The sequence below is a fragment of the Euprymna scolopes genome, chromosome 10 (assembly GCF_053919585.1).
Source record: "Euprymna scolopes isolate OS-2025 chromosome 10, ASM5391958v1, whole genome shotgun sequence".
NCBI classification, from domain to species: Eukaryota; Metazoa; Mollusca; class Cephalopoda; order Sepiida; family Sepiolidae; genus Euprymna; species Euprymna scolopes.
The window spans coordinates 43,735,190-43,762,940 of NC_136491.1; the positions used below are offsets into that span (position 1 = coordinate 43,735,190).

The 27,751-nt window shown below is 35.0% G+C and overlaps 1 protein-coding gene across 4 annotated transcripts in view; it reads left to right on the forward strand.

Annotated features, from left to right (window-relative positions):
- LOC145285955 (cyclic nucleotide-gated channel alpha-3-like) overlaps positions 1 to 27,751 on the forward strand; it is a 242,747-nt gene that overhangs the window by 175,193 nt on the left and 39,803 nt on the right. For 2 of the 4 annotated variants that reach the window (XM_080134480.1, XM_080134479.1), the window contains exon 2: positions 9,489 to 9,518. The exons of the other annotated variants lie outside the window; for them this stretch is intronic. The gene's annotated coding sequence lies outside the window, so the exon portion shown is untranslated. The remainder of the gene's footprint in view (positions 1 to 9,488; positions 9,519 to 27,751) is intronic. 4 annotated transcript variants of the gene reach the window in all.

A 27,751-nucleotide genomic window follows, 5' to 3' on the forward strand; every position in this document is an offset into this window, starting at 1 on the left:
CTTAATAAGTATGGTTTGGTAGGGCCACAGTAATTAGTGCATGTGCACTTGAAGATAGGCCTTGTGAAGATCTAACACAGATACATGAAATCCCATTTGCCACCATTTTCTCAATTTCTCGGCACATATGTCCATGCGAGCTGTAAAAGAGTCCATGTGCTTGTTCAGTTCCTGATAGTCGAGCACCAGCCTTACCTTCTGTTTGTTTTGTTGGATAACTACCATTAGCAGGATCAGGCACTTAGGGGGGGCGCAATTCTCAGGATAAGGAACTAGCCACTTGTTATCGATCCAAGTCTGTAGTTCCTTGTGGTATTCCGCATGGGCTCTGGCGGAATCTTATATTCCGGCACTCTATTGTACAACTTCTCTGATGGCTGATTGTTCGACCATTTCCAGGATACCATCCAGTATTTCGTGCGCTGGACGAATTCAGCACAAAAGTCAGGCTGCTCCAGTTCCATGACTGTTCCCAGAGCGAGACCTGCTTTAGTGAACCGTGCCCTACCCTCATCATCAATTCAGACGCCACCCAATTCTTTGATAGTGTCCATTTCTAGGAGCAGGTCATAACCAAGCAGCTCACTGTCTATAAACAGGGCTCACACGGCTACTGAGGGCCCATCACCGATACTCATATGGATGATGCTTACTCCACAAGAGGCTAGAGAGCCCCCATCAGCCGTCAACACTGGGACCTTCATCTTATCCCACATATCGCAGTATGCTTGCGAATGAGAGTCTGCATGCACCCAGTGTCTACATGTGCAAAGCACTCATGCCCGTTGATGCACATGCTCACCGCCGGTAGCGCCTTGTTTAGTCCAATGTAAACAAGTTCGGAAAAATCTGATGATGTTCACTCTACACAGGTCTGAACGCTTCTGCCCACTTACCCCAGCAATCTGCTTTTATGGTGCCCGAGCACACCTCAAAATCATGTATGAGACACGATTTTTCGAGAATTGTTCGAGACCGTGGACATTAAAAAACCACGGTCGCCATCTTGGATCTTTTTATTTTTCCTTCTCAGTCCACACAACAGCCAGACACGAGCACATTTTTGCAGTAAGTCTTCTCTATTTTCCCCACAGCATAGGGCGGCTATTTTTTAGGTCTTTTTAGGTCACAGTTTGTTTTTTTTTACTATGGACTCAGTCTCACGTGTCTTTAATGACGCAGCTAGAACATAATAATTGGTGACAAGGATAAGATAATGCGGAGGAATAAAAAAAAAAAACAATAAATAAAATAAACACAGTGAAAACATACAACCCAATGAACCAGAGTAAAAGAATTGTTGTGTTGGCGAGGAATGGATAAAATGGCATTGTTAGGCACAATTAAAGAATGCGAAAGAGGAATGGTTGCACTATATTGAAAGAGTAAAGTCCTTTTGTACCACTATCGATGTGTTGAATGAAGGTAAGAGGCATGCCAATTTTTTTTTTATCTATTATTGGCATTACCCATGCGGGGTCGCAGAAATACCTGGATTAGGACCCAGGCGCAGGGCGAACCCCCTCGGAGCTGATGGACCCGTAGGTCTTCCCAGGTCATCCGTCTAGCAGAAGGAAAACTCTGAAACTAAACCTAGGGGAGGGAGGCCTTTTCAGTCCTGGACGACAACCTTCCTAGAGCTGGTGACTCAAACAAATCACCGGTTGGCAAACCTAAACTGCTTAAGGAGGAGATAGGCTCTATCTATCGCCCGGCTTTCATACTCCTTCTTTGCCTATTGGCCAGGCGTAGAGGTACTATCACAGGGACTCGGCTGAATCACCCAGTGGTTGACCTTGTTTCCTGACTAGGGCAATGAACGCCGCTTCTCCCCACTCCCGCCACATCCCATCCCCCTAAACTGGACACAGTGGGGTGCTTCAGTGCCATATATGTCGGTGCAGTTGGACTGGGCTGGCTTTGCCTAACGGATTGCGGGTACCGGATTGACAGTTCCTGGCTGCTGTTTCCGACTGATAGTACAGGAGCCCTAACTCTTTGGTAGCGCTTAGAGCGGCTGCTCCATCAACAGTTGTAAAATATCGGGATGTTTGTAGTGCCATGTCGCGCATGGAAAGGGACCCTGCACTCATTCCCGGTGGGCTTTCCCGAGGCCACAATCCTGTGGGTGAGGACAGCTGATAGTCTACTTGTATTGCATGTCTGGTATTCTGCACAACTACTTGTCCAGCACCCCCTCACTCACTCACCCTAACTGAAACTTTTAAATAAAATAAAATGAAATGACAGCTCAAGCAAAAGTTACGTTTAAACCAGGACTTGCCTCCTCCCTTGAGGCTTGCATTTACTAATATCCGCGGGCTTAGAACTAACTTAGATGATGTTGAGTCATTTCTCCTTGTAAACACCCGGATATCTTAACATTAAGTGAAACTAACCTTCACTCCTCCATTCCCTCTAACCACTTTAACATGCCTGGTTATCTCCCACTCTACCGTAAGGACTCGGACAGACATATGCATGGACTTGGAGTCTACATTCGTAACACCCTCCCCCTGACTAGAGAAATAAAACTAGAATCAGAGGACCAGGCCTTTATGTGCTTCAGACTAAATATGCAACACAATATTAGCTACTTGTATTTTCTCTACCGCTCTCCCTCAAACCAAGACTGTACCCTAATAAACAAAGTCTCAGACAGCATAGATATAGCACTCTCCCTCGATACTAGCGCACAAATACATGTATTTGGTGACTTCAATGTCCACCACAGTAACTGGCTAGGATTCTCTAATCACACAGACGTAGCTGGTAGCGCAACACATAGCTTCTCTATATCCCATTCCCTATCTCAGTTGGTTACATTTCCGACACGTTTCCCAGACCAGCAAGATCAACATGCCTCACTTCTAGATCTCTTTCTGACAACGGTTCCCAATGACTGTACAACAAATGCCCACAGCCCACTCGGGAATGCTGATCACACTGTGGTAATGGTAGAAATCAGCCTAAATTCTCGCCCTAAAACTGAAGACCCACTACTCAAAACAACGAGGTATTACAAAAAGGCTGATTGGCAAGCCATCAGGGAGCTCATCAGAGATGCCCCATGGCAAAATATCTTTACTCTTCCAGCGGAACAGTGTGCAAATGAGACCACTGAATGGTTCAAAACTGCTATTGAAGCACATGTTCCCGCACGGAAATTCTATAGCAAGCCCCACTCCCCCCAATGGTTTACTTCTGCTTGTGCAGCTGCCATTTGTCAAAGGCAGCATGCATTCCGCAGATTCAACCGACATAAGTCCAGCTCAAATAAACAGAAATTTATAGAAGCTAGAAATAATTGTAAGAGAGTGATAGAGACAGCTAAGACAGATTACTCTGAAACCACCAGAAAACGCATCGAAGCACAGAAATTAGGAACCCGGGATTTTTGGAAAATCTACAACAGCGTAGTAAATAATGGACAGTCAACTATTCCCCCACTATCAAACGATCATGAGGTTGCTTACACGGCAACTGACAAGGCTAATCTGCTTGCCAGTCGGTTTGCCTCAAACTCCACACTGAACTCGGTACACCACTCACTCCCTGATTTTCCTCTGCGAACAGACGCCTCACTAGACGATTTGAAAATCACCCCTTCTCAGGTACATGCTATTATAAAAAACCTAGATACCTCAAAAGCGTGTGGACCAGATCTCATCCCGGCTGTGCTATTAAAAAAATGCTCTGCCGAGGTTGCTCCAGTTCTGTCCAAACTTTACAATAAATGCCTTAACGAATCTTGTTTTCCCGACTGCTGGAAAACCGCCTCTGTGGTACCAGTCTTCAAGAATTCTGGTGAAAGAACTGACCCACTAAATTATCGCCCCATTAGCCTCCTCCCGCTTTTCGCCAAAATATTTGAGTCCTTAGTTAATCAAGCCCTAGTCCAGCACCTAACAGCTGCTAAACTCCTGACTGACAAACAATATGAATTCAGGCAAGCCCGTTCAACAGCAGATATCTTAACTGTAGTTTCTGAACGTATATGCCGTTCATTGGATAAAACAGGGGAGGGTAGAGCGGTGGCCCTCGATATATCTAAGGCTTTTGACAGGGTATGGCACGATGGTCTTCTAAGGAAAATTAGATCATATGGAATCACTGGAAGAATTCATAATGTAATTAAATCCTTCTTAAGTAATAGAAAAATCAAAGTTGTCCTCGACGGTCGTACATCCAAACAATACGACATAAATGCGGGAGTACCTCAGGGGTCTATCCTTGGACCTCTATTATTCCTGATATTCATAAACGACCTCCCTGATAAAATTGTTTCTGAGATGGGTATATTTTCTGATGACACCACTCTCTATAACAGATATGAGGGGAAAACAAATGAACACATATCCAAGGAAATGGCAGAAACACTAGAGGATGACCTCCAATCCGTAGTGGAATGGGGACAAAAATGGTTGGTCACATTCAATGCTGCTAAGACTAAGCTTGTTTCCTTCAATAACTACAAGAAACCTTCTCTACCACCAATAGCAATGGCCAAGAACACATTACCTGAAAGTACTTCTTTTAAACTCCTCGGCCTAACGTTTACAGGGAATATGAACTGGAATAGATACATTGAGAGCATTGCCAAGGCTGCTGCAAGGAAGGTTGGCTCCCTCTACCGTGCTAGAAAACTACTTACGCCTGACAGTATCCTATACCTCTATAAGGCAACCATTCGCCCATGTATGGAGTACTGTTGTCACATTTGGGCTGGTGCATCTGCTTCTTGTCTCTCGCTCCTGGACAGGGTTCAAAAGAGAGTCGCCAACCTGATAGGTTCTGAACTGTCATCTAGGCTTCAGCCTCTGTCCCATCGACGAGATGTTGCATCCCTCTGCCTGTTCTACAAATACTTCAATGGTGAATGCTCTGACGAACTGCAAACACTTGTACCTCCCCGACGTAACTACCCCCGACAAACCCGTCAAGCTACTAAGTCTCATCCCTTTACAGTAGAGATCCCTAGGTGCAAGAAAGCCTTTTACTCCAATAGTTTCTTCCCCAGAACTGCGGGTCTTTGGAACTCCCTTCCGGGATTCTGCTTTCCCAACTGCAACGATATGCAGAAGTTCAAGTGTAATGTCAACAAACATCTTTCTACTCATCTCCCTTCATAATGACCCCGCTAATTAAGTCCCTGATAGTAGCCCCTGCTTCAAAGTGGCACTGTGCCTTGTTTGGGGTGAAAATTGAATTAAAAAAAAAAAAATTAAATACCATGCTATCCTCAGCTGTCTAGCCGAGAAAGTACCTGAGCAGAAAACGTTTAAAAAACAGTGTACTTTAATGGAGAGACACATCAGGCCGACCCTCAATGAGATGCATGAACGTTTTTTGTTCAACACAAAGGATTAAAGAGAATGTAAGTCCATCAGTGAATATGTGACTACATTGTGAAAACTATTGGATCATTGCAACTTCAAAGAAAAAGCGAATTAACATATATGTGCTCGTTTGGTTGTGGGAGTGAAGGGTGAGAAAAGAAAAGAGCGCTTGCTTGGTGAAAGGATACTAACATTGAAATAGTAGTGTCCATAGAATCTGCAAGAAGATATTCTAAGCTAATTCTGAGAGCACTGATGAGTGAAACTGAAACATCTGTCCACAGGTTACCATTAAAATAAGAATGTTATCATTGTGGAAACACTGCTTACCTGATGGGCAAGCGTGAGTTTAAAAACAAGGAATGTGCAGAATAAGAAGACAAGAAGTTTCATTCTAACATTTAAAAGCAGCTTTATTGATTATCTTCATTAGTATGACTTGTATAGAGAAAGGGTTGAAAGTGTTCCGTGGAAAGTGTTCCTGTGAGATCCGTTCCACGTGGAGTTATTGTCAGTCCAAGATCTGGGAAGAAAAATAGAGAGAGTGTGTTGCCGGTCTAGCTTTTTATAAAGCCAATCTCATGTGACTCAGAGCTCGCTTCTGATTGGACAAGCCAAGAAAGAAGTGTATTCAAAATCTCCAACCGCGAAAATTTGCTCCTACTTGTGTTCCTTGCAATGTTCAAACATTCAAAAATGTAGACAAGAAGAGAGTAGGAATTCTAAGTCAAAAACACATGAGAAGGAGAACAATGTGCAGGAGACTTATTGTGCTGAAGAAAAGGAAATAAACATAGAAAAACTAGACTTGCACACAGTAGCTACACTTTCAACACCACCTGTATTAATGGAACTGCTAATTAACCAAGAGAATGTGGTCATGGAAGTGGCTACAGTGGCCTCTTGCTGAGTAATGAGCTTAGAAAAATTCAAGAAATTTGGCCAAATTCAGGATCTAAAAGAATATCCTGTAAAGTTAAGCATGCACACAGGCAAGTTCATGAAACCAGATGAAACCACAGAGGTGGAATTAGTGCAACAAGGATTAAAGCATCGGCTACCTTTGCTGGGGATGAAAGGAAATGTACCTACACTACTTGGTCATAACTGGTTAAAGAAAGTAAAGCTAGATTGAAGAGCCATGTATTACTGTAGAATCATTCCTCTATTGATTATTATCTGTTACGAAGAATAATTTACCTGGTGGACAAATCCGCAAAAAATAAAAGAAAAGAATAAAAATGATAATGTCGTTCATCAAATTCCGTCTGTGTTTGTTTACAATATCATGTCAGCTGATATTTGGGTTTGACGATGAATGCCCTGGAAAAGTCACTTCTGATTTATGTTTAGTTTTAAAATATGCAAACGAAGAAATGATTTGTGGCGATTTTCAATGGAACCGCTTTTTTTTTTTTTATTCTAAATTGAACTCATTAACAAGAGAAAATTAAAATAAAAAATGGTTAGGTACAACCGGGCTTGAACAGGGGATCATTCGATCTGTAGTTAAATGCTCTACAACTATATCTCCAGATTATAATAAATCTGTTTTTTAAAGAAGAAATGATTTGCTGAAATTTTGTTATCTCCCTTGGCCGGTATAATGTAAAATATTACCCTGCAAAAATGATTCTTTTTTTTTTTTATCTCTCAGAGAGAAAAGACTGTTTTTAAGATCGGATTTTTTCAATTTTCGATACTTATCAGATGACTTTCTGTATGAAACATATCTAAAAACACTGCCAAGCATATAAATTACCTTTGTGTTAAATTTGCAGAAGATAAGTTCAGCCATTTCGGAAGCTATGAAAAAGGAACTCACACACACATACACACACATACACACACATGCCACACACACACACACACACACACACACACACACACACACACACACACACACACAAAGTGACTTTTATATAATAGTAGAGATACTAGAACCACTTCACAGCTTAATGAGGATTGGTGTGACGTGTTGGCTAACTCAGAGCTTTTGAAAAAACAAAGAAGATGCTATGTTCTGCACTCCCTCTAACTCATTTGGATCCATCCGAGCCTATTCTAGTATAAGTAGATGCTTCTCCCTAGGAACTGTAACAAGCATGTGTGGAAGTGCTCAAGAATTGTATGCCAATGTCCAAGTCGGGCCTACCTACGGCGAAAATGAGTTTGTCCAAAGGCTATAAAAAAAGGCGATAACAATCATTCGGCGAGTAACTCCCAAGGTTGCTCTGGTAACGTGTTGTGTTGAATCATTGCATTTGGGATCGTGTCGAATTGTCAGAGGTGTTTGAATTTGAATCAATGGAGTTGTTCAGTATCGTGTCATGTTGAATTGTCAGAGGTGTTTGAGTTCGAATCGACAGAGTTGTTCAGGATTATGAACAGAGTTGTGTAGGATTGTGTCATATCAAATCGTCAGAGGTGTACAGGTTTGAATTGATAGTCTTGTTTGAGATCGTGTCATGTCGAATCAACAGAGGTGTTTGGATTCAAATTGACTGAGTTGTTTAGCACCGTGACCGTACTGCTGTGTGTGATATTTTTTTTTTGTTTGCTCTCTCTTCCCTTGCGAAGCCACAGGGATTAGGAACTATAATTGCTTATAAAATCGAAAGATGGAAGGAAGAAGCCAGTATGCTAGATTTTATGAATACTTTCTTGGGCAGAACGGAACTGCGCGTATTGAGAAAGAGGGGCTGGTGCTGGTTTTTGCGGTAAAACCATTACACTAATATTTATAGGGGAACAACTTTACTTTGCTCACAGACCACAATCTGTTATTTCTTGACCACAAACCTATTCCTTCTTTTGCTACAACAGGAGTTCAAGGCTGGGCTCCGTTTCTAGCTGCCTACAATTATAAGCTAAAGTATGTGCCGGGTCCGTCAATGGAAATGCACATTGCCTTAGTCGTCTTTTGATTAATATACATGAACAGGATGTCACAGCAAACACTAACAGAATACGTATGATGAACTTGATTGATGCTCCAGTAACTTTAGCGGTGGTAAGAACAGAAAGTAACAGCATTAAGCAGGTTACTCCACCAGACTAGATGAATTCCGATCCTGGAGTCTGGTGAACAGAAACAAGAAGAGACCCTAATTTGAATCCAGTGCACAAGAAAATCATGAATGGTTGGAGTAAGTACATCACAGGTGTCAAAATGAAAAAAAAAAAAAACAAGTGAATGGAGTCATTGGTCAAGGGGGTGGGGATTATTCTGAGGGTGACAGAGTTATTTACGCTTATCATTTGCTCGGTGTGCCCTATTCTATTTTTTATCAGTTTTACGTTTGGTTTGTGCTCGTATGCTCTGGAATAAAGTCTCTTTGTACTTCCAAACGGTTTTGCGTAATACATCATTATTTACTGGCACAAGGTATAGCGAATGTGAGACATTTCTTAGGAGGAAGTGGCTTGTCCCGGGCGATATGCCCTTCCATCCACAGCATAGCGATGCACCAATTTGTACAATTTTAATTCAAGTAACAATATTTAAGCACCAGACCAGATGAATTCTGATGATCTAGTGAAATCGTTCAATCATACCATTTTTTTTCAGTTGAAGAATGTCTTGATAACGATTATTGGTGCAATTTAACCTAATTAAAATTTAAAAAATACAGAAAAATCTTTATCATGTACGCACCCATCACGAAACAAAAATATCATATTCCAAAAATTATGTAAATTGATTTATTTTGGACTAAAAAAATCAAATTTTTAAGTTAGCAAAAAAAGAGGTTGTCTCACATCGTTATCATGAAAACAAAACAAAGACAGATAACTCCATAATAATTCAAACTTGTCAGATCAGCCTTGTAATGCTAACGATTTCACATTAATCACTTAAAAACGATTTCCGTTGTAAAAAAAAGCAATACTTGATCAATTTATGTAATTTTTGGGATATGACATTTTAGTTCCATGACAGAATATGACATTTTAGTTTCATGACAAGATTTTTCTGTATTTTTTTATTTTAATTTTTATTTAGGTGGAATTCTGAACAAGCACCCTGTTATTATATAAAAACCTATCACCTTGTTCAGGTTTTTTAAAGTTGTGATAAAGTCCTATACCATACACTATATAGAGTGTTTCAGAGAAATTTGACATTTTTATTTTCTTTCATTTCAGAAGCATTTGAAGCATTTAAGTAACAGTAAAGTGAGTATCTGAAAAGTCAGGCTTTTTTATTTAACTGAATTGAAAGTGTGTAGTTAAATAATCAAGTGTTAACTATTCTACACTTGTCCTGATGGATTGTTAATTATACTGCACTTCCAACTAATAATTTATTTAATCATTTCCGGGGTTAAATTCTACACACTGCTCACAAAACTTACTACTCCAAATTCGACACACTGCTGTCAAAATTTGCTACTCCAATGTCCAGATTCAGATAAAGTTAATCTCTGAAAAGTCAGTCTTTTTTTTTTAATTCAAAACCGGAAGCATCTCATTTGCATATGAGGTGACAAGATCACAAGCATATAAAGAGAAGCAGTAGCCATTTGTGTTTTGTTTTCTTTATTCTTTTTGTCTGCACCAAACATTACAGGCTGCACAAAAACAGGTTTGTACCAATTTTTAAGGCACAATCTCACAACCCCATGATCTTCTAAGATCAATAATTGGTCTCATATTCCATCATCTAAGCCGAGCATTTGCATTTGTGGTGTGACTGTCAAATAGGTTCTTCTTGAGGGACTTTATCGACTTCTTCTGCTGCTGGTAAAGAAACTCTGCATATGTCTAAGATGTGACATGACACTCCATCGACTGCCACTTTTTCTTGGTGAGTACTTCAGTTACTCTTCCTCTTCCCCAGTGGGTTGTACAGCAAATTCTGCTTTTATTTCTATTTTGTATATCCATCAATATTTCCAATTCGCATTTAATTTATAAAACTCAATTATAAACATAAGCCATGTATAATGTTGTGAATGTATATATACAAATTAGGAAATATAAAAGTTTTTTTGTAATATTTGCATATTATTTAGAATGCATTTTTGAAAAACATTTTTTGGAAATGAGGGGGTAAATGAACCTTTGACAAATGGTAAAAGGGGTGTATGGGTCAAGCAAGCCTGATAACCCCTGCTTTAGGAAGTACATTAAGGAATGAGTGTGGAAGATTTGTTTAAGAAGTGTTCGATTATTTTCCAATTGGAACTGTAGAGGCAAAGGAAAAATAGAGTTTATTTTATTACATAGAAGATATGATTAACTCGCATAAACGACCATTTTTGGTGGGAATATAAAACCAACAAGACATTTGCCGCCATTTTGACCCAGTCCCACACGATAATTAATAAATTGGCATGACTTCACACTGAATATGTAAGATTTTAATATGATTCCCCTTCTATTATCTTGGTATGTATATGCCAACATCGCAACGTAAGAATGTCTTTCCCAAATGTAACAGTGATATGCAGGCTAAAACAAAGTAAATAAGGAAATGTTACTTAGGTTTTTGATATCAACACTTCTTTTAAAACTATAAAAGGTCAAATTGATTGGGTGTTGACATGTGAAAAGCTTGCATGTTTTGTTTTTTTTTCATTTTTTTTCTTTATTTTTATCTTTTGAAATAGCTCTATAGAATATATTTAAAGTTTAAAAGAAGGTTCGGCCTCATATATCTCTCAAACAAAGATTCAAAACCACTTTCATTGTCTTCCTCAGAAAATGTTATACATATAATTTAAATTTAATAAAAATAGGATATATTTGAAGTTTTAAGGAGATTATATTCTGATGATGGTGTACTTAGAGATTCGGGAATACTTTGTTATCCATGGAAAATTTTATGTAAGATACACTTTAAAATTTTATGTGGATTTTATGTGGATTCTCTAACTTTTTTATAGTGAACACACAAACATCACACACAGACAATAAGGTTTTTATACAGAGAGATTGATCGGTTTAAGTAAAAAAAAAAAAGAAGAGATTCAATTTGTCGGCTGTAGAAGTTATCAGAAAAGCAGAGTAGTTCAAAGTTGAGATTACCATGTTTTATAATAATTAGTTAAAATGAATAAGGTTAAGGTGATTTGGTATCCATAACCATTGTAAATAAAATTTGAGTTGAAGTCAACAATCCTTCTAGCTCTATGCTCAGAATAGTTAGTGCTGGAATTTTCCCCGTTTAAATTAAGTAACGAAATATAGGAAGACGAGGTATAGAAAACAAGTGACATAGTAAGAAAGAAGAACAAATAACAATGCAGTTATATTATGGTTACATATATATATATATATATATATATATATATATATATATATAAGGAAAGATGAGAATTAGAAAAGGTTGGTTGCAAAAAAAAAAATGTGGTATTTTTGTAGACTTAATTGTAGTTTTGTTTTATTAACATTTTTCTTGTTCCATGTGGTGGAGCAATCAAAAGGTCGCATAAGGGGCTTCAGGTTTGCACACGTGTATAACTACTGTTGGAATTATCAATGTGAGATAGTTTTTAACTGTAATCATATTTTTAATGCTGCGGAAGTTGTAGGAGTTGTCTCTCTTTGACGGCTCCAGATTTCTGCTTATTTTTCAGTGATGTAAAGGTTTAAGTAACTCGGAGTTGCTTCCTTTGCTTGATTTTATGCTGACGTGTAATTTAAACGTTTAGTAACTTGCAGTTATATCCCTTGACTGTTTATAAAAGTAATCTTTCACGAAAAACACCCGTCTAGCTGAATCCACTGTGAAAAATTTCCCCCCTCTTTATCTGTGCCTAAATCAAAACATGGATTCCATGAACAAAGCTTCTTTCTTAGAACTGCACGCCTGTGGAACTCTGTTCCGTCTGCCTGCTTCCCACCTGACTACAACTTGGATGTCTTCAAGTCCAACGTTAACAAATTCTTAATGAACTGCCCCCTTAAGTAAACACTTCATCAAATCTCCACACTAACGTAATGTACTTGCAATAACCCTTATCCCTGAGTGGCTTCCGGGCTTTGATAAGTGGTGACCACTGTGTAAAAAAAAAAAAAAAGTGTATGATGTGTGATTTCTCTTTGTTTGTAATTATGTAAATAAACAGACATATCTTTCTCCATCTCTGTGTGTAAGGCTAAGACATGTTAGGTGTTAATGTATTTATTTTCATTTGTAAACCGTTGATATGACTTCCTATATGAATTTTAATTGAAACAAGAAAGGTATGTTTTTTTTATTTAATTCATAATTAACTAAGAAAGGTTATTAATTAACCTACAACTACACACGGTAAGATATGTTGGATGCTTGCAGGACAAGGCAGCAGTTTCTGATGTTTGCTCGGTCAAGGGAGGCAGGAAAAAGAAAAAAAATATTTGAAAATCCCGCTCATGTTTTCCATACAATCACTTATATATAAACGCAACTTTGTGTGTGTGTAAGTTGGTTCCCTCTGACTCTGAAATGGCTGAGCCAATCTTTTGTATATTTCACAGAAATATACTTTATGTGCCTGGGAGTGTTCTTAGATAGGTTTTTGTATCAGAATGCCTCCAATAAGTATTAAAAAAAAATCTGATTAAAGAAAGAACAGTTCGATTTTGACCCAAGTTAACACTTTTATACAGCTTAACATTACAAGTGTATTTAGAAGTTTATCACCACACAAGCAGAAGTGGCATATAAAATTAAAAAAAAAAACAATAAATAAAGTGAGTGTCTCATTTAAAGAGGAAGTCACATTAGGATCGGTCTTTGTGACAAAAATAATTTTCGAAGATGGACTCCAGATAAAACCCCTATGGATAGAGACAGTCCTAGACAGTCTTCAATGGATGTTTTCTCTGGACGGTTGAACAATGACCACTAAGAAAATGCTAGAATCAGTCAAGCTGGAAGAGACCCTGGAGGAGGAGAAGGAGGAGGAGCAAGAGTAACATTTGAAACTTGGAGAGAAGGGAGTTGGTTTTCAGGAGAGCTATGGAACAGTTGAGTTAATGTGCCTCTCGAGTTGGTTGAGTCCATTTGGGGCTCTCAATAAATGACGGTGTAAATAAGATTTGTGTGTTTTCGATCTTGCTCAGGCAAACGTCTCATTCTATAGGTTTGCCATTTAATCTTGGTGAAGCAAGTGCCACTTATCCAAAATAATAAACATTATATCTCTATTTATATATAAAAGGTACTGTGTGTCTGTGTGAGTTTGTTTCCTAAGGACTCCAAAACGACTAGGCCAATCTTTTAGAAATTTCACACAAGAGTACTTTATGTGTCTGGCAGTGTTCTTAAATTGGTTTTATATTGAAATGCCTCCAATAAGAACTGAAAATCGATAATCCCCCCCCCAAAAAAATAATTAAAGAAGGAACAGCCCGCTTTTAAGCAAACTTAACACCCTTATACAGCCTAACATCACAACTGCATTTGAGAAGTTTATCATCGCACATGCAGAAGGATCTGGTATATAAAATCAGCAGTAGGTTCTTTGATAAGACAGGGATGCATTCAAAATGAATGTTTGTGTTTAGAACACAATTTAACCATGATACTTGACCTTTGCATTTTAAACTTTAACTCAAGCCATTATATAAAAAATAATTTGATAAAATCAATAGCAGATTTTATACAGTGCAATGTAGACTACATGGTGCATTGCGGTAAATAGAGCAATCAATCAATCAATCGATTTGATTGAAAAATGGGCGATTTTGTTGATTTTCATGACAATAAAATATTGAAACTGTAGAACATCCATTGATCCTCATCAATCCCTGGCAATGCCGGTCTCCCTACTAGTTGTTTATAAATTGGACGGTAGTTGTTTTGCTTGGAACAATCACACGGTGCATGTTCACACGGCTAATAGTAATCTTGAAAAGACAATGAGGCATCACACATTTTGGTAGACTTCATTTGGAAAGTGTGAGTCATCTAGTATCAAGTTGCAAGGTTCTTTTGAGGGATGGCTACTACACAGCGAGACATGGTGGAGTATGTAAGTACCTCCACTGGACCATCTGTAAAGAATTAAACATCCAGTGTAACAGCAAATCCTGGGAGCATCAACCTGAAAGAACAGTTGGAAATGACTTATATACCATACAATATGATCATGTAATCACTCAGACCCACACATTGTCTGGCACTGTCACAGGAACAAACAGATAAGGAACGACATAAAAGTACGACTCGATATTTCTTTTTTTTTTTCTGTGAATACAAAAAGTATTTATTCCAGTAATTTCCGACAACGCACTTCACTAGGAGTATCAGAAAATGCCATTAAAAATGCGTGATAAAAAAATGAATAATTCAACCTCCTATTTTTCGAAGCTTATAACTACTTGAAAAATGTAATTCAAACGCTTATTTTTTTTTCAATTAAAGGAGTAAAGACCAAATTAAAAAAAAACTTACAGGTTTAATAGCAAATTATGCAATATTTGTTTTTTTTTTTAAATCGGTTTTCTTTAAAAAAAGGTTTAAAGAAATCAACGTATTTTAACTTGCTTCGATAAAATATATGTATATATAAATTCCAAAAAATCACTTACCTATAAAAAATACTAATCAATGAGTACTTCCATTCTTCATTGTTAAGAATTTATCCATATTTATATTTTATATTCCATGTCCTTTTTAAATAAAATACTTTTTTAAGCGAGTATTAAAAAATACAGCGACTTCAGCTCGTCACAAATGGAAAAAAGGGGAGATAACCGTCTCCCTTTCTTAGAGTTATGAACTATATCTGTAAGCGACAGAATTAATGTCTCTTTCTATTGCTGGCTGTAAACAAAAGTTAGTAAATATGGGCCATCGTACTTGAAAATAGTCCCATTTCACTTATCAGTTTTTGCCGATGAAAAAAAAACAGTCGAGCGATTTTTTTTTTTTTTTTTATTCTCTTAAAGAAATACATGAGTTTTTGATTTAATATATTTTATTTTTCTTTATGGAGTGAATTTTTTTTAAATATCTAAAAAATAAAACATTGAATGAAATAGAAATAATTGTCGTGATTAAACGAAACTTTCCGTGCAATATAACAAGATTATAAGGTTTCACATAAAAAACAAAAAAATTCAACGTGGTTTTTAAAAAAAAAAGGTTTTAAACTTTGGACTTTACAGGTAAATTTGCAAATAACTATTCTTTTTTTTGTTTTAAATTAGCTTATTTTATTTATTGATCTTTTATCTTCAGTTTGTGATATATAAATTTGAGGTGAGAAAATTAATTATTTTCATTTGAATAGACATTTCAAAATGTGGGGAGGGGGAAGTGAATTTAAAAAAACCTTTCTAGAATATTATATTCGGTTTATTGTAAAGAGCATAAAATTTCACATTGAACCTGAAAATATCGCAAAAATTGAACCAATAGAAAAAATTTTTAAAGCGAAAAAATTGAATAGTTTAATTAATAGTTTATTCCATAAAGAAAATAAACAACCCACTTTAAAAAGAGAAATTACTAGTTTTTATATTTTATTTGCAGTTTTGTGTTAGGGGTGTCAAAAATTCCCCCCAAATTCTGATACACCTAGCACTTCACTGTGTTTCAAAATATCACTCGTGCATCCTGGCAAGATGCTCTTTACGCACTTGTCTTTGTCGTCACTTTCCTTTCCCTTTTTTTTTCGACCATGCTGCACATTTTCTCTCTTGCTGCGCAGGAGTCAAAATATGTCCAGTCGCTTCCTTTGCTTGCCCACATACTGCCTTTTCTCCTTCTTCCCATGACGTCAGAACATGCACAATTGTTTAATTTGCTTATGTGCGAAGACGGCTGCTACTGTTAGCATTTTCGCTAATCAACTATCGTAGACTGCAGCTGATTTTTCTCACATGCGCTAGGAGTGTCAGAATTTGCCATTAAAAAAAGAGTGATTGAAGCTTATAACAATATGAATAATCTTATTTAAACCCTAATTTTTTTTTCAATAAAAGGAGCAAAGACCAAACTTTAAAATAATAAAAGTTTTTATCGAAAGACAATATTTTTTTTTAATCGGTTTTCTTTAAGAAAGATTTCACAAAATTTAACGAATTTTAACTTAATCTAAAAATAATAAAAATATATAAATTAAAAAAATCACTTACCTATATAAAATACTAATCAATGGATGCTTCCATTCTTCATTTATGAAAATTTGCCCATATTTATATTTTATATTCCATATATTTTTTAAATAAAAGAATTTTTTTAAACAACTATTTGAAAGAACCGCCATTAAGTAAGCATTGTTACGGTGTTAGCGAAGCGATGAATCGCTGTTTCTTCCTGTTTTGAAATACGGATGGATAGAAGGACGTAAAAACAACACATTCACGTTAGCTGTCTAGCCTTGTGCATGAAGAAATATGTGTCACCATAGGTGAAAACTAATCACATTTTACTTATCAGTTTTTTGCCTTAAAAAAAAAAACACTCAAGGTATTTTTTATTTTTTTATTTTATCAAAGAAATACATGAGTTTTTGATTTAATATATTTTAGTTCTTCTTTATGGAGTGAATTTTTTTTAAATATCTTAGTAAAACATTGAGTGAAATAGAAAAAATTATCGTAATTCTACGAAATTTTCTGGGCAATATAACAAGATTATAAGGTTTCACTTTAAAAAACAAAAAAAAAATCAACATGGTTTAAAAAAAAAGGTTTTAAACTTTAGGCTTTATAGGTAAATTTTCAAATAATTGTTCCCTTTTTGTTTTAAATTAGCTTATTTTATTTTTTGATCTTTTATCTTCAATTTGTGATATATAAATTTGAGGTGAGAAAATTAATTATTTTCATTTGAATAGAAATTTCAAAATGGGGGGGGGTGAATTAAAAAATAAAACGCTTGTCTAGAATATTATATTCAGTTTATTGTAAAGAGCATAAAATTTTACATTGAACCAGAAAATATCGTAAAAATTGAACCATTAGAAACATTTTGATAGATTTTTAAAGTGAAAAAATTGAAAAAAATTTAACTCGTAAAATTCAATTGATTTCATTACGTAAAAAACATGGCTGCATGAACGCGTGCAGGCACTTTGTAAACACTGTTTGTTTTTTTAAATAAAAAATAATATTTATATTATTTTTTAAACGATATTAATAGTTTATTTTGGAAGTATATTCCATAAAAAAAATAAACAACCCACTTTAAAAAGAGAAATTACGAGGTTTTTTTTTATATTTTATTCGCAGTTTTGTGTTAGGAGTGTCAAAAATTACCAAAAAAATTCTGACACACCTAAACATGCGCTCATACGCGTATGTTGCACTTCTTAGTAATATAGAGTTATCTCCCTTGAGACAATGACGAGTAAGTAGCGTCTGATAACGTGTAAATTAACTATAACTACTATAAGAGAATCAACAACAAAAAGAAAATAATTATTATTATTCGTAGTAGTAGTAGTAGTAGTAGTAGTAGTATAAACAGCAATACGTCTAATAGTAACACCATAGTTGTCGTGTATGTATGGAAAAGAAGAACTGATAGATATTTGCAGGTTAGCGTTGAAATTAGCAAAGCAAAGTGGAAAGGACGAAAAGATAAGTTTTTGCCAGTTGGTATTTCCGTGGGCGCGTAGGAAAATGAGGATAGTGTTTTTTTTTAGAATTTGTAGTCGAAACAATTACGTTTCTCTTTCTCCAATGAGTAAATCAAACGAATAAAGAAAGATGTGTTTGTATATGGAATCAGAGGAAACAGAAGCGAAATTTTAATAGTTTACGATACGGAATACTATTAGTACTTGTTTGATTTAGCAAAATCGAAAGGGAAACGGAATATTTGTATTTTTGCCATGCTCGAAAAAAAATAAATGAACAGAATTTAGGGATTGCAAACGATTATAATATAGATATATCGGATTAGTATGCCCAAATAAAAAAATGTAAAGAAAACGTACGTGAAATTGAGGTTTTCCAAGAAAAAAAAACATGTCCTGTTAGATTCCCACTAACCAAATTTAATGTTACTTGATTGGCGACATCGCTTATTTCGTTATTCCCAAATTTCGAGAAATCATATCCTAACAGCTAATTAAAAACTGGCTGCAACTATTTCAGAGATGGATTCTATTTTCAAGCTATGTTGTCTGAAGAAATAATGTGAAATGTATGGGAAATAAAACTAGACACAGACGGCGTCCTTGTTAAAAGCCGTGCTTTAACGTGGAGGAGTTCCCGGTTATGTTGGGGAGAGGAAGGGAAGAAAACAATTAGTGAATGGAAATCGTGCTATCACCGTTTAATATGACTCAATTTTGAATGTGCTTTTCAAGGAATTAATATAATGTTGTTTGATAAAAGGTTTAAGTGAATAATAATCTAATCGTTCAATGTTTGAGTTAAAGAAAAAGAAGAATGATTTTTAGATCGCCAATTCACCGCGTCGCAGCACGCGTAACAAAAACCTGTCCTGTTTCCTTTCCGACGTTATCGCGAACAAGCTTTCTTCAACTGACACCAGATTGCAAAATACACAGTACCGACGTCGGGCCGACAAAAAAAAAAGAATCATCTCCAACTGAAGGAATGCTGGTTTTTTATATTGTCAAACCCGACCGCGTCTCAATTGGCATTAGGCACGTTTTTGTTTCGCGTTGGTCAGGTTTCGAATTTAAACGTGACCATGGCATGTCAGCTGAAAAATGACGTCATCGCCATAGGTCCCAGCAAACAAGATAAGTGGAACACAGACTATCGATAATGAGCAGACATTTTTACAGAAAGCGTTAGAAAACTTCAAAATTGGATTAAAAAAGATAAACATGATACTTTGTACTGAAACTCATCCAATATCAATAATAAAAATATTAATAATAAAAAACGAATTGAAAGGGAGAAAAGTTGTTAAAAAGTTTAAAAAGAAAAGGAATACGATTTGATTTGTATGTAATTGAAGTTTATTCAACAGAAATAAATAAAAATGAACAATAAATATTTTTTAAATCATAAAAACAATATTTTAAAAATCAAAACTGAAAAACAAACGATAAATTAGTTTAACTGAAATACGAACAATAAATTAGTTTAACTGAAATACGAACAATAAATTAGTTTAACTGAAAAAACGAACAATAAATTAGTTTAACTGAAAAACGAACAATAAATTAGTTTAACTGAATAACGAACAATTCGTTTAAATGAATAACAAACAATAAGTTAAAAATTAAATTCAAACAAATGTTAGTATGAACAAAGTTACTAAGGCAGAAATATTTCAAACATTGAATATCAAAACTTTTCAAAAATCTGTTGTAGAATTTTATTAAAAGCTTGAATTTTTCTTTATCTGATATTTTTCTTTACTAATATTGTCATTCTCTTTGCGACAAAAATTGTTTATAATAGAATGCGATGAACTCCATATCAGCATTTTTTCAATTTGCTGAATAGTGTGACCCTCATTACAAGAGTCAATATGAAATAATCGATTTTGATCAGCCAAAATATTTAAAGTTATGTACATGGCTAATTATATCTGATGAATCGAATGTAAAAAAGAATCGCATTTTGTAAGTTTGTTTATAACTATATAATTATATAAAACAAAATTATTAGTTATATCATTTGGGTATAGCAGAAAACCTCTCTTAATACCCTGAAAGTAGCTGTTTAATTCAGCTATTTCTTCAACAGTCTCTCTCCCGGATATTAAATTTTTGCAACTATTGCATTTCATTTTTTTGAAAACTGCATGACAGCAATAACCTGTTAACTATAATATAACAGGAAGTATTTCCTTGCATTGATTAACATCATCTTCTATTACATCTATGTTAAATTTATAAACATGTAACTCTTGCTCCCTTGTCATTTCATCCCAGTTAGTTTCTTTAAAATTTTTCAATTCAGTAGTTCGATTATTAATTGGTAAGCTCAATTTTAAAACTGACAACATTCTGAGTTCTTTTTTTCACATTCATACACCTGATGTATCGATATATTATACTGGTCTCCACTAAGTTGTCGACACTGGGCAAACCTTGACTCAAGGTTATCTGTGTGAAACTTTCCTGGTAATATATACACCATGTTCAGTACATTTATACAATATTTAGTCAATTCTAAAATTGCGTAAGTAGTATGGTGCAAAGCAGTATATGTTTCCTTTGTTAACTTACCAGTTCTTCCAGGAATGCTATTCCAAGTTTCTAACCAGCCACAGAACACATTTAGGAAATTATAATTATCACCATTTAATGTAAGTGGATTAGCATATTTATTACGAAGTCAACAACCTTTATATGGTGTTTTCACATTCAGTATTGTCCACTAAATATAAAATATTTGAATGTATTCTACGATTTCTGCATAATTTGGCAAGCATTCCTGTTTTCCTAAGGTTAGCAAACCTTGAATAGTATATTCGTGGAAAATTTGCAAAACCAAATTAACATTTTGCCTTTCAAAAGTAGTTGGAGAAAGAGCTTTTGAAGTCAACTTATAGCAATATTTCACAAGTGATTGAGATTCTAGGGCATAAAGTTTATGTAAACTAGAAAATGGAGCACTTTGGCTGTTATCTAATTCATGATTTCCATTATAACAAAACTTTGGGAACATCATGCATTTGCCTTCATCTTTTTAGCCAAGCCAATTGTTTCTAATGCATTTTAATATATGCACTGAGTCGAATAAGAAGAAAAGAGGGCTAGACGTTCTAACTGGATGGGGATATACAATTGAAAGCTTTGATGGGCTACAAAAGAAAGACATCTTTTTTATTTATTGCATTATTATCTGTTATAACAGATAATACCTTAAACCCTATATCTTCTAAGCCAATTATTACACGTTTAATTATGTCAAATAAGTTCTCAGCTAGAAGACATTTAGTTGGCATAACATGCACAACATCCTTATATTTTGAGAATACACTGCTAAGCATAAAAGCAAATGCACTTGTGGCAGGTTCATTGCTGTTGTTAGCTAAGCCAACAATATTACCACCTTTATAATCAAGATAAGGTTTGAGATGTATTTCATCAACAAGTAAAGATACTGTGATGTCATTCTGCGTTAGTAACTTGAACTTACTTTTAATATACATGAGAAAATTGTTATCGTGTTGTTCAATGACAGGATTCATAGAAGTTGATAAGGTTAATCTTCGAATGATTGAATAGCATGGTAAAATTACATTTTTAGTGTCTCTTAACAGTCTGTACCCTCTAGGGGAGCAGTTATATAATAAGGAAGAAAATACCATCAATTCATTCGAATAATTAACCTTATTCATTGTCATTATGTTAATTTGTTCATATATGAACTTAATGGCATTAAAATATTTAAATGATTCATCTTGCACTAATAGCAAAAATGACATGATTAATTTTAATAAAGAATTATATTAGAAGTTTTCATTTCCTGTTCTTCGATGTCCATTTTTTTTCATGTTTTCCATCAAAATCTGCAGAGTATTTTCCTTTGTTACATGTTTAGGAATTCTATACTCCCCTATAGCGCTCATTTCCACATCACTACAGAATACTCTAATGGCCAAGTCCGGTTCAATCACCATAGACATTTTTATTTTTGGGCATGGGCATGGGAATCTCTTTATATGGCATATAATGATTGTATTGTCTTGCCTAATAGAAGTCCAATAATTTTTATCTATAAACGTTAATTTTTTTTCTAAATCATCAATATTATGGAAAGTTTTACGTTTCCGTAACTCTAACTCGTCAGCAACACTTTCACATAATGCACGCTTAAGAGCAGAATTTTCTAAATGCATTTTCTTTGCGTTAGGAGACTCTCTAAAAGTGGTTGATGACGATAAATAGGAGGGACAGTTTGGTAATATTCGAGGAATAGCACCATCCTTAAGATAGGGATTTTTTAATTTAACACTAATTGTCTTTCCAGTCCTTTCATCAAATGCTGATGCCTCTCGCTGTATGTCTTGTCATAGGAGAACATATTCTCTCCTATGATTGGATTAAGAAATATATAAATATTTCTTATAATATATAAATATGTTTATTGATATATTAATTAAAACATAAAGACGTTTCTAGAATGTCGTTATTCATAAAAATAAATAATAATCGGCGTCTATAAATATAAAAAGCGTAGAACGCCTTTTTGCTCCTTTTTTGAGTCTCTAGAAGGTTCCAGGAAGTTCCTTTTAAAACTCATATAAAAGAAACGCTATTGGTGGGTGAAGTCAGTTCGTGACATATTTTGGGATGCAAAAAGAGGCAACCAACGTCCGAATTCCGGTTTCCACCTAAGGCCGTAAAAACAAAAACCTCACTGAAGAACTGGCTGTCTGGATTTTGGTAAAGTTTTTATTTATTCTTTAAGTTTGTTGACCGAAACACATATACATATAAAATACACTAAACAAAACATTTAAAAACACAATACATTAAGAAATACTTTCTTTATGATCTAAGGGAGACAATTTATTAGCGAGTTGTTGCCCTTCAAACATGGTAATCTTTTCTTTTGTTTTTTTTTCTTGTAAATTTATTTTTTAATAAATTTCTTTTTCGTTAAATATTTTTCTTTTGTTTTAATTTTATTACATGTGGGTGCTGATAAATCCCTAGACCATACGAGCTATGATCGGCACACATATGTAATAGTCTTCAGGTCGAAAATGAAGTTCACATACCTAAAGAAATAATTTTAAAAAAATCGTACCATATTTGACTTAATACAAAAAAACAAAAAGAAAATTACATGACAAAAAACGATAAAATAAAAAAATAAGGTAAATGTGCAAAATTAGTCCACCCTCGAAAAATCCTTTTAAATGACCACTTTTATAGATTTTTGGGCGCGCTGAAAACGAAATAACGTTTAAAATTACGGCAAACTAGTAGTTTCCAAGATATAAAGAGATGTTAGTTAAAAAAAAAGGGGGGGGAATAATTTAACCTAAAACGACCACCCACTTTATGGTCAATTTTTTTTTTCTTTTTTACATGGGCAACAAGCAATTTTTTAAAATTACATTTTCGCCTCAAACAAGGTGAAGTGCCTCTTTAATGTAGGAATGAACACAACTAAACGTAAAATAAGCACCTACAGTTGATCCCCTCTCCCCGACAAAAATTCTGTTTACACTTTTTGAAAGGAGTGCTCATTTTACGTTAAACTGTGTTCCTTGTATGTTGACTCCCAACCCTCAACATAAAGGTGGCCATACTCATTTTTCTTCGCTTTTATTTGTTAAAAAGAAAGCGCCCTAAAAAAAAAAATGTCCATAAAGTGGGTGCTCATTTTACGTTAAATTTTTATAGAAAAATGATCCCCCATTTTTTAAAACTAACATTTCTTCATATCTTGGAAACTGTTTGCCGTAATTTTAAACGTTATTTTCGTTTACAGCGCCACTAGCAGTATCAGAATTTTGGGGGAATTTTTGACAACCCTAACACAAAACTTCGAATAACATATACAAAACTCGTAATTTCTCCGTTTAAAGTGGGTTGTTTATTTTCTTTATGGAATATACTTCCAAAATAAACTATTAATATCGTTTTAAAAACAATAGAAATATTATTTTTTTATTGCCGGCATTTTGTAAACACGTTTTTTAAATAAAAAAAATAATTTTGCTATTATTTTTAAAAACAATTTTAATACTTTATTTTGGAAGTATATTCTCCAAAATTCTGACACCTACAGGGCCACGACATTTACCACAAATAATTATTAATAAGCTTTTGGGATAACAAAAACGGTCATAAACTTTTAAAAAAAAGTTTAATCTATTTCACGCTGATATAAATATGGCACAGTAAAATAGTTGAACTAAAAAGATAAATGATTTTTCTTATTTAGAATTATTTAAACAAGGACTTCCGTTTTTACGATATCGCTTTTATTAAATTGTTAGGTGCAAGTACATAATATTTTCACCATACTCCCCATTTTAAATAAGTTTCTAAATAATAATTTATTATTTCAGCACATAACTTAAATTACATGTAAAATTTATTTTTTATATACATACTTTCATTTTTATTTTAAAATACGTTCTAAAAAATAAATAAAAATAAAAAAGGCGCGTTTTTTTTTTATTTTATTTTTTTTAAATATCTCAAACATTTTAACACTTACTCTGCTATATTTAGATCCTTTCTTTTTATTGCATTAATCCACTGGTAAATTATTTCCTTTTTTGGGGGGAAATGAAAACACGGTAACTTTTAGTCCATTTTCGTAGTTACCTCGGCATTTTGGAACTATACATCTCGACGGCATGTTTAAATTTATTTAACCCTCCAAAACTTTAAACCAACTTCCGGTTTAGTCGTGAGACACATGGCCAAATTTCAACAGACCGATCTTCATGACGTCACCAGACTAAATTATAGTCGTCGCTAGGCCATCATATTACGGTAGCCACGGTTTAAGACTTTTTTCTTGTTCTTTTCTTAAGCGAATGACAACCGCACTTACACTACAATTTTCCCTACAAATAATATGCGCAAAACCGACAACAGATAGGGGATAGTAGTCTGACCATATGGAACTTTATGTGGTATCTGTGTCTGCAAAGCTATAACGCTTTTTTCCGAAGGAGAATAATTGTTCCTATTTTATAGATAGAAAACAAATAAAACTTCTGAAAAAGAATCATTTCCAAATAGCAACTAGATTTTTATGTATGCTGATTTATCGTCTGCATATCTCGCGTCAAGTTTGGAATTTGTTGTCAAAACTCAGGAATTCCTGTTAAATTCTTAGATGTCTATTTTGTGCAAGTACCAAAAGTGCTTAAAAAATTCTATTTATTTTCGTACTGTGGTGTCGTGTGGTTTGCTATCGTTTGAATTCGTTGAATTTCGTTATTGACGCTTTCCAATAAAGTGCGTTTCGCTTTAAAGAGTCGAGTCACTAATTATATTAATAGTAGTAAATGTTGGTGCTTCCTCAGATTGACCCCGATATCTAAAAAGAAAATTGTGGAAAACTTTATAATATACTTATCTGTTAGGTTAAAAAAATAGGGTGTACACCAAAATTGATATAAAATTGTTTAAAATTTAGCAACAGTATTTCAAAATAACCCGCCTGTGGTTTTCACGTACAATGTCCGTATGACATAACTCTGCTGGAAATAATAATTGATGGGCCTGTAAAAAAATCAATATTTTTTGTTTAATCCAAAGAAAAATTTTTTTAAATTGTGTTCTAAATTTATTTACATTCATTTTTAGGATAAATTATTCTATTAGACAATAATTTATTTAGGATTATCTTTCCTTTTCGCTAATGCAACTCTTCCGAAAATGAAAACAAAAAAATACTTCTGGCGAGTTAAAGTGCACTTGTGCCGTGTTTTTTTATAAACCCTGAAGTCCACACGCAATCTCCAACAATATGAAAAGAAAAAGGAAAAACAGTTTCCTTTAACGAGGAAAAATTTCGAAACCTTACATTAAAATAAAAAAATATATTTAAAAATACACATTGTTATCGTTTTCCAATATATATATATATATATATATATATATATATATATATATATATATATATATATATATTCACGAAAACAATGTTTTGAAAAATATGTCCACACATCTACTGATCCATATTATTTGTTATTTATAGACGGCCCTTTTCTTTAATCACAATAATGAATGTTGACACACCGGTTCTCGCAAGATAACTTAAGCTAAGCAACGATGAACTTGGCTAGTATCAGATGGCTAACTATTTAGGAACGCTAGGCCATGTGTGCAGTGGCCATCATTGCGTAACTTACAAACCGTGTGAATTTATTACAGGCAATGCGTACAAAACATGCTTGTACTGGAGTCTTTGAATGACACGTCGAAAAAGTAACATTTATAGATGGAAAACAAATAAAGAAATAACGCCCACTAAATCTGTAACTTACAAAACGTGTAAATTTATTACAGGCAACGATTACAAGACATGTTTACAAGTCTGGAGGAGAGTGTTTTTAACATGTTCGTTCAGCTTGACGTCCCAGATGTAAGAGAGAGAGAGAGAGAGAGAGAGAGAGAGAGAAAGAGAGAGAGAGAGAGAGAGAGAGAGGAAGTCGATGTCGACAATATCGGCTGAAACATGCAACTGATAGAAATAAGGGGTGATAACCGGATATGTCTCAACTTGAGGGTGTTATGCATTGTGTTTGGGTGTAAACTGCATGTGAGCTGGGCTGGATAGTAGTTTGACAACACGTCTCTATAATACTCCTGTAGGGGACTAAAAATTAGAGGATACCGGGGAGGAGTAATCTGCCCCTGCTCTAAGGCTGGTTGGTTTTTCCCTTTGGTCACGGGCAGACGTGTTGGCTTTTTCCCTCTCAAGAAGAGGAGAACCTTCGTTCCACCACGAGGTGAGCTCTGAGAACTTTTTCCACCAGTCGGTGAGTCTTATCGAACCGTCGCTATTGTATTGTGTTTTATTGTTGTTTAAATGTTTGTCAGTGTATAATAAATGTGTAAACGTAATTGGGCAATTGTGTTTATTCATATATTTTTTGTTTAGTTAAAACACTCCCTTTCCAGTTAACTGGAGGCTATGAAATGTTTGTGAAAAGAAGAAATATACACAGAAAGAAAGTTCAGGAACGTCTACGGACTTGCGTGGAAAAGTTACATGACGACGACTACGAGTCATGTAGGTTGCAGGTACAGGTATAGGGGTGGATGCAAGGTCTGGACTAGACACGATGGTGGGTTTGAGGCCTGAAAAACTGATTGCAGTAGGTGTTTAATCCGATGGGTTTTCAAGAAAAGCTGGTTTGACGTGATCTATTGCAACAGTGTCTTGCTTGCCATTGCAGTCAATAACGAACTATTTATCGGAGCGTTACAATAGCAGTTATGGTCTGACATAAGGGGTTGAAAGTGTAGAGTGAGTGCAAATGGGTCTGCACGATCGTTTGCATTCTTAGTCTGCAAGTGGGTCTGCAGAGTCCAAGAGATTAGCGCAAGTGAGTCTGCACTTGTTGATTGTGTCGTCCATATTGTGGACAAAATTGGTAGTACACTATAGTCAACCTCAGTTGTGCAAGATTTGTATGTGAGTCTGCAGTGCTAAGTACTGATGTAGGATGCGTCCATTCCACTAGGTGTCTCAGATGTTAGAGAGAGAGAGAGAGAGAGAGAGAGAGAGAGAGAGAGAGAGAGAGAGAGAGAGAGAGAGAGAAAGAGAGTCAATATTGCCACCTATGGGCTGAAACATGCAACTGCAGGAAATAAGGGACAATAATCGTATGTGTCTCAAACTTGAGGGTGTTGTGCATTGTGTCCGTGTGAGCGCTGCATGCAAACTAGGCTTGATAGTAGTTTGACAACATGTCTCTATAGGTGTTCTCCGCTTATCTCGGCACTGTTTCCAGTCATTCTGAATTTATAAATACTTGCAACTGGAATTAAAACAGTGCCGACTCAGGAGAGGAGTGGTTGGAGATGGTGCAACTCTTGCGACAA